Genomic DNA, 7,675 nt, shown 5'->3' on the forward strand with positions numbered 1-7,675 from the left:
CAAATCATTCCAGTGTAGATATGAAAATCAGTCGTGGAGGTTCCAACTTCTCTTTTGGCGCAGATTTCACAGGGAGGACAGTATACAAAACTTTTTCTTTTCAAAAAATGTCGAAATAGCAATTCAACAATTTATAAACAAAGCATATTTCTTAATTAAAGCCCCATTTTGGAAATGAAGGTTTAATCTAGGACCTCACTGTTTGAAATTTTTGAAAAAGCTTCATATTTCTGCATAAACTATTCTAGAAAGAACATCATTTTTTAACACAATTTTTTTCATAAAAAATAAAGCTTTTGGAAAATTTCGAAAAAGTGAGTTCTATACCTAAACATTCTTCTTTAAAATGAGATCTTCTCTATCTAAATCGGTCAAAAAATACGTTTGTTTTCATTGTTTGCGTAAAGCATTGTAAAACTGGTGATGATGAATATCCTTACAAAAACGAAATAATTAATTATTTAAATAAGAAGTTTATATAGTATTTAGATCTAATCATTGCTAAATCATTAATAATCAGTTAACAATTAATTAATAAGTAATTAATTAATATAAGTCAACAATATTTATGATTGTTATTTGAATAATATTAACATATTTGAATTAGGCGATTTTAGAGTAAGATCACTACCTGAACATCGCGTTCAATTTTCAAACGTATGCACATAACCGAAGATTAAAGGATCCAATAGATTTTTATTCTTCTTATCGTTTGTATTTTGTGTTAACGAAAACATACATAAATAATAATTATTTCAAATCAGTTCGTATTAATTACTATTTCAGATTATCAGATTAAAAAAGTTTAATACAGGAGATGTATAAGCTAGTATTCAATTATGTATTAATCCTTTATTATTAATAATTAAAATTTCATAATGTGTCTCTGTTTAGTTTTTATTAATAATTTAATAATTAATTGTAACTAAACATTAAAATTAGCTATTAGTAATAATTAATCTGATTTTTTGAAGGAATTATTGTTAGAAATTTCGGCTATAGTTCCGTAGGTATTGGTGACCTATCATGACGAAATTTGGGGGATGGCATATAATGAGATAATAGATATGACATATAAAAATCTTATCTTATGAAAATCATACGTTTGGAAAATACATTCCTTATATATATACACTTACTTATCCGCTATTAGACGTAATATTTAGTACTTTAACATAAATAACATAACTGTGAGATTGAGGGAGGTATGTATTTGAAGGATAAATATATGTACTTAAATATGTGTATATGTTAGATAGTGAGTAGAAACCGTACAAAAGAACAAGACGAGAAATGCGAAGCCCATAAAAAAAATCGCTTTCTCTTTATCGGTACGTGAATAAAAAAAATTCAAGTATAAATTACCTATATCTCGTTTGCGACGTTGTACACACATAGTGTAAATAACAATAAGTTATTAAAGATTATATACTTAATCTTATGTTTGAGCCTCGCCTACAGTAACAAAAATAGCATTAAAGTATTATATATGTATGTCATGGGTTACATGATTAAACAGATTTACTAATTTATAGTGCTTGACCATTGTGAATAATGACCAGAATGACTCCGTATTATGATAAATATTTCTTAATTTATTGAACTAATCAGACGTTATGAAGACAGCTACATTTAATCTTGGGCAATTTAATATGTTTTGGCTTTGTAATATATTTCAGTATGAAGGTTACATATTTCTAAACAGTTTTCTATTATTATTTTATTACAATACTTATAATAATGACTTTATTCATATCAAATCACAGACTTACGAATTAGCCCTCACAGTCTAACTCATTGTAACTAATATACGTACTGATTTGCCTACTCCTTTTCATATTTATATTAATTGTTTATCGGACTTTCGAAAGTTCTAGGAATTATTTCAGAAAATTAACAATAACTGAATGCTTCACAATCTTTTTTATTTCTATATCAAGGTAAGTACGCGGCTCAAGCCGAGATTCTTCTTACATCTTTTTCTCGAAATATAATACTGCACAATTACTTATCAGAAAATAATAGAAAGTCTATTACAAATGAGAGAAAAATTAAAACTTCGGGCAAGAATAATTGCATGCAACGTGAATGTACTTTTCGATACTATAACGTAAAATCATAACACAAAATTCGGACTCTACTTCACTCTTAACCCAACTCGACCGATTCCTATACTGTCTAAATAGTATTATTTATATCATTTTGTCCTACCAAATAGTAACAGATCATATTGATGTTAATATGATGAATTATAATTAAAAAGATAAAATTTACTACTTTTTACTAGTAAATTTACGGTTTTGTTTGTCAATATTTTTATTGACAATTAGAAAATTGTCAGTTAGAAATTAGAAAATTAAACATTTTTAGGATTTTTTATTACAAAAGAAAATATTGAATCATCGGTGTTGTGAATACTGCCATACTGTCATGCTATCAAGTCGATAAAAATTTTAATTGAATTATACTTAGAGAAAACATTTTACATACGCTGTGCAAGTTTTGTTGCTTTATTAAAGTTAAACTTATAAAGAAACGTATCTCCTGGTTGTTTCCTTTATAGTTACTTATTTTTACAAAAGAAACATTTTCTGTAAATATTTAAGAATTGTTTATTTTGAATAAACGCATAGAATCTCTTTACCAGTTTTCTTAGTTACATTGGAAAGTTCTGAAGAGTAAGTAGAGAAATAAGAAGAGAGAATTATGAATAGTTGGCTTGTCTTGTACATAGTTACACGTTTCTTCTGTAAGATACAATACGCGAACAAATTCCTAAATAAATGGAAGAGAAATTTTATGGGCTTATTATATATACTAATATATTCTATATACTTAGATATGATTCGCTCATTAGTGAATTTCTAAAATTTCTAAAAAAGAATTTCTAAAGAATCTAAGAATTTCTAAAAAAAAAAGTTAGAGAAGAAAATCTATATGGATGCAGTTTTGAGTTTTCACTATTTTATAAGAAATTCGAAATTAGTAGTAAAAGTGATCTTGAAATTATCAGATTCTGGTAGACGGTTTTTATACAATACTTATTTAATACATTTATTAATTTATTTCTGATACCAATTAACACGCACAAAACTCATTATGCATGTATATATTTTAATTAATTTCCTCTTTCAAATTTTAGTTTAATTGGTTCCGTTGGTTTTAACTTTCAATTTTTTTTTGGTTTTAACTTCAATTCCTATTGGCTAATCTATTTTAATTATAGTTGTTCTTACCAGTGTAACAATTATTATTATCATTTCTAGCGTAGCGAATTTTTATCTTTGTATATATCATATATTTATAAAATATTTATAAAATCATTTATAAATGCATTTTATTCTATAAATTTATGGTATGCTATTACAATAATATATAACAATATATAATTACCTATGCAATGTTATCTTCCGTAGCTAGTAAGAATTTTGATAAAGTACTCATACTTGGTAGAAACCTATCCGCATTGAATAGTAACGGTTGGATCGAATATTTTTCGTGTCGATAGAAATTATAGGACTCCCTTTCGGTATAGTCCAATTTTTTGTAACTTGCTTTAATTAATAAATAAATATTATTATTAAATAATATTAACGATAACAAATGATATCATTAATTAATTATTAACGATAACAAAATATAATACTTATCATTTTATATGTATAGGTATCTTCTATATCTTTTTTTACTTTCCGAGCAGACTAGACCTGCTGAAGAAAAAAGAGAACGTTTTCTTGATCTCTCTTTCCAACAATTTTATACTTTTAATATCATCGTATGTTATTGGAACATATTTCGAATCGTTCAAACCGTAGATTTGGTTCAGTTCCTCGTATCCTTTCTGATCGCAATTGTGATAAAGATGATAAGAAGTTAATATGAAAATTATTTCCGTTATATAAATGTTGACGCATACGTACGTTTCTCCATTGTTCGCGGCATTTTGTCTTAAGAGTTACATATCATCAGTGGAAATATTTGCACTAACAAGGGTTATATATCACCATTGGAAATTATTAATTGGGAACCTATTGGATATTAACTAACAAAATGCATAGATAAAAACACGTGGCCATTTTGGTCTAGGCCTGGCCATTCTTAGTAAAGTATCTGGGATTTGATAATATGTCAATCCGGCCAATAAGTAAATAACGAAAGTAGACGCCTAGGCGCGATAAGTCAAGGGCTATCTGGCTTCTAGCTTTGTAATATCCATTGTCATACTCTAATTACACGATCATTAGAACAAAGGAAGCACACACGGAATGTTTAAACATTCCAACGAACTATCGCCGACAAATGGGCATTTATTCTTTCCCTTTCCACATTCAAACTCCGCCCATTACCAATCTCTGCATGGATAGTTCTAAAGAGCCCAAAAAAGCAGTCAAGTTACATCTTTCAAATTCACAACATCTATGCTTTCAAGCCTCCTTCAGAAACAACCAGTACAACTAACTATACATCATACAAGAGACACACAAACAATTGTAACTCATTTAAACAATTACACTGTGAGATTTACATAGCACGCATCATTTAATATCGCGCAATTACTTTTCCATTTCTCACGAGATCCTTAAAAGAACACGGGTTCTCCTATTAATTTGCAGGAACGCTACGAGTGGTATTTTGTTGACGGCCTACAACGGTATCCTAACTTAGTGTCGCCGCCCTTATTCATTGCGACCAGTGGGTGTATAGCTCGGACAACAACGACGAAATGGGAGACATTTCATCCGTGTGAATCGACTGTCATCGCTGGTCCGGTACGAGACACACATTTAAAAACGCTCTCGTCAACAATCTATAATAAATAATCACAAATAATTAAGAAAGTGTAATATGTATGTACTTATCTTTGTAGCTATCGTATAGATGTCATCCCGAATATATTGCTCTGAATATTTTTCTGCTTCATGCGTTGATTCGAATAAAAAATTTAGAAATGTCCTCAGCTTTTGTTTTTAGAAAATAAATAAGGATCCTTGATTAGAACAAAAGAAGATGAGAATTAAAATTGTATTGTATGTATTATAGTTATTCTTTTCCTCTGTCTCATTAAATCTTCTAATAAAATTACTCATTAAATCAAGAGTATTTAATAAACACGGATAACCAATGAAAGAAATCTAGATAATAACCGGTGGGTTAGGCATGTGCCAAGTGTATAATGTAAAATATATTTTGAGTGTAATGGTTAGTTAGTAGGAATGTTTGATTCGGCAAATAAGAATATTTAATCTACTACTATGTGTTAGTGTAAGTGTGAGAGAAAAATAAAATGAAGGAGATATGAAATAAGAGGAGGAGAAAGCAATGATAATATTAAACATGCAATCACCGACAATTGTCAAAGATCATACCGAATAGTTTCTTTTTTCATGGATTTTGGTTATTACATCGCAGCTTTCACACGCGAGAATTTAATCATTATCTAATAATAAATGCTTAGCGTTCTATCTCTTTCTTTCTTGCAATGATCGAAATACTGAGACAGCACATGTGGAGTTATTTTAGAAAAAAAAAATCATGTTGATCAATTTATCTGATTTTAATAATGGTATACATACGTTATACATTGTAATGATTTATGTAGAATGCAACATAAAACGATAATCATTTTCTATAATTGATTGAACTGGACGCCCTGGAAAACCTGAATGAAATAATCACGTACTAAACTTCTGATAGATTGTTTATAGCAGATATTTACGACAGTCTATTGATGTTATAACTGAACATCGTTTTATAAAACGGTTATTAATTAATTCTTCATTGGAAGATTAATAATTCATATGTCATAAATCATACGAATATGTTATGAAAATCATCTTTTCTGTTAGCTTGTTACTTTAATATATATTTCTACTTAAATTTCTAATTTTGGCGTAATAAACAGTAATTACATTATTCATTATACAAAAAGCAATTCTTTTCTATTTTCATTCATGAAAAATATTTCTTATATACATAGATATACAATAAACGCTAATTTTGGAAATAACAATATATATGAAAAGTTATCTATATGTAAAATTCTAACTATATGTAGAATTAGAAAAATATCCTCTGTGCAAATCGGCCGTCATGATTGACCACGGTAGAGGTGCAACGCACCTTTAAAAAATTATTTTTTAATTACACGTCCAATGCCGTACTATTTAACAGCTCTCAATTTATTTATATCGTCATGGACCACACAAACTTTCATCTGTTCATTCGTTCGACACTCGACGTACGATATTCGATCGTCGTGCTGTAGTAAAACAATCGATGTGCATTCATGCCTAGTGTTTTATATAGGTAATCATGTGGATTAATACTCATTCTGATCTCTATCATAGTTTACATTTCTTCCTTATATCTATTTTTATATATCATACAAATTATATACCATAAATTATAGTAGCCGCATTTAACATGGATTTTATATTCTAATCCACTATTTTGGTGGAAGTCAAAGCAAGCCTTAAAGTATCAGTACGAGTTGATACTTAAACTTTATACTACTACATTTGATGTTATTGCCGGTAAATTTATATTACAATATCTCCATAAATGTCTTTTAGTCGAAAAATATACGGTTCATATTTATTGTGAACGATACAACAGAATCCTATAAAAAGGATTTGGTCTTGTTTATACACCTTACTTTTTAACTGCCAATTAGAGAAATCATTGAAAAGAAACCTAATGAAACAATAAAGTTTTCCTATAAAAGTATGTGCAACATCATTAAGAATTCTAACTGCTTAGTCGAAGAATGATAAACAGTGGGATATAGAGGGAGAAAGAGAAAGATTGTGTGGATCATGAAGTGATAGAGGGAGATGGAGAGAGTGATAGAGAGAAAGAAAGAATAACATAGTAAGAGTAACAAGAAGAAAAGGAATGTACATAAGATCAGTTTTTACAATTATGACAACTATGTATCAAGGGATCTTGGTTATGAGCGTAGTGCATATTGCTCGTGAAAAGTTATCTTGGGATAATATAATTATGAATTTTTGCATTCATTCTCTCTCTCTCTCTCTCTCTCTCTCTCTTTCTCACTCTCTCTCAAATTAGAACACTTAGGTCGAATATATAAATTTTTCTATTAAAACACGAATAGACAAAGTGATCACTGTATCTCCTTTTAATGGACCTATCCACATTTTACATATTGCTATGATTATAATATTCACCAATATTCATGTTGACAAAATACTTTTAGTATGGAAAAATATAATTAGAAATAGTCCAATTAACGAAACGAATTGAAAGAAACAAACAAATCCACACGGTAATGTCATGATCAGGTCATGATTGAATTCAGGAATTTCAGATTGCCAAACACTCTTCGGGCGAAAGTCGAAGCAAACATTAACAATGTTTTATATAATCAACCTTCTGTTTCAACAATTGACTGTCGCAAATAGCTGCTATAATTAATCTATCAGAAGCTTAGTACGCGACTGTTACATTTTGGTTTGCTGACCATTCGACTTCAATGAATTATATGTTCAGATATAATGAATTTTTTCTTATTATAGGTATTTTACGGAAATGATTATCGTTTTCTACATAAATCATTAAAATATATAATGTATACATATCATGATTAAAATCAGATAAATTAGTCAACATGATTTTTATGTTTTCTGTAAAAACTAGTGCGATCTCTTCGATC

The sequence above is a fragment of the Vespa crabro genome, chromosome 12, assembly GCF_910589235.1.
Source record: "Vespa crabro chromosome 12, iyVesCrab1.2, whole genome shotgun sequence".
NCBI lineage: Eukaryota > Metazoa > Arthropoda > Insecta > Hymenoptera > Vespidae > Vespa > Vespa crabro.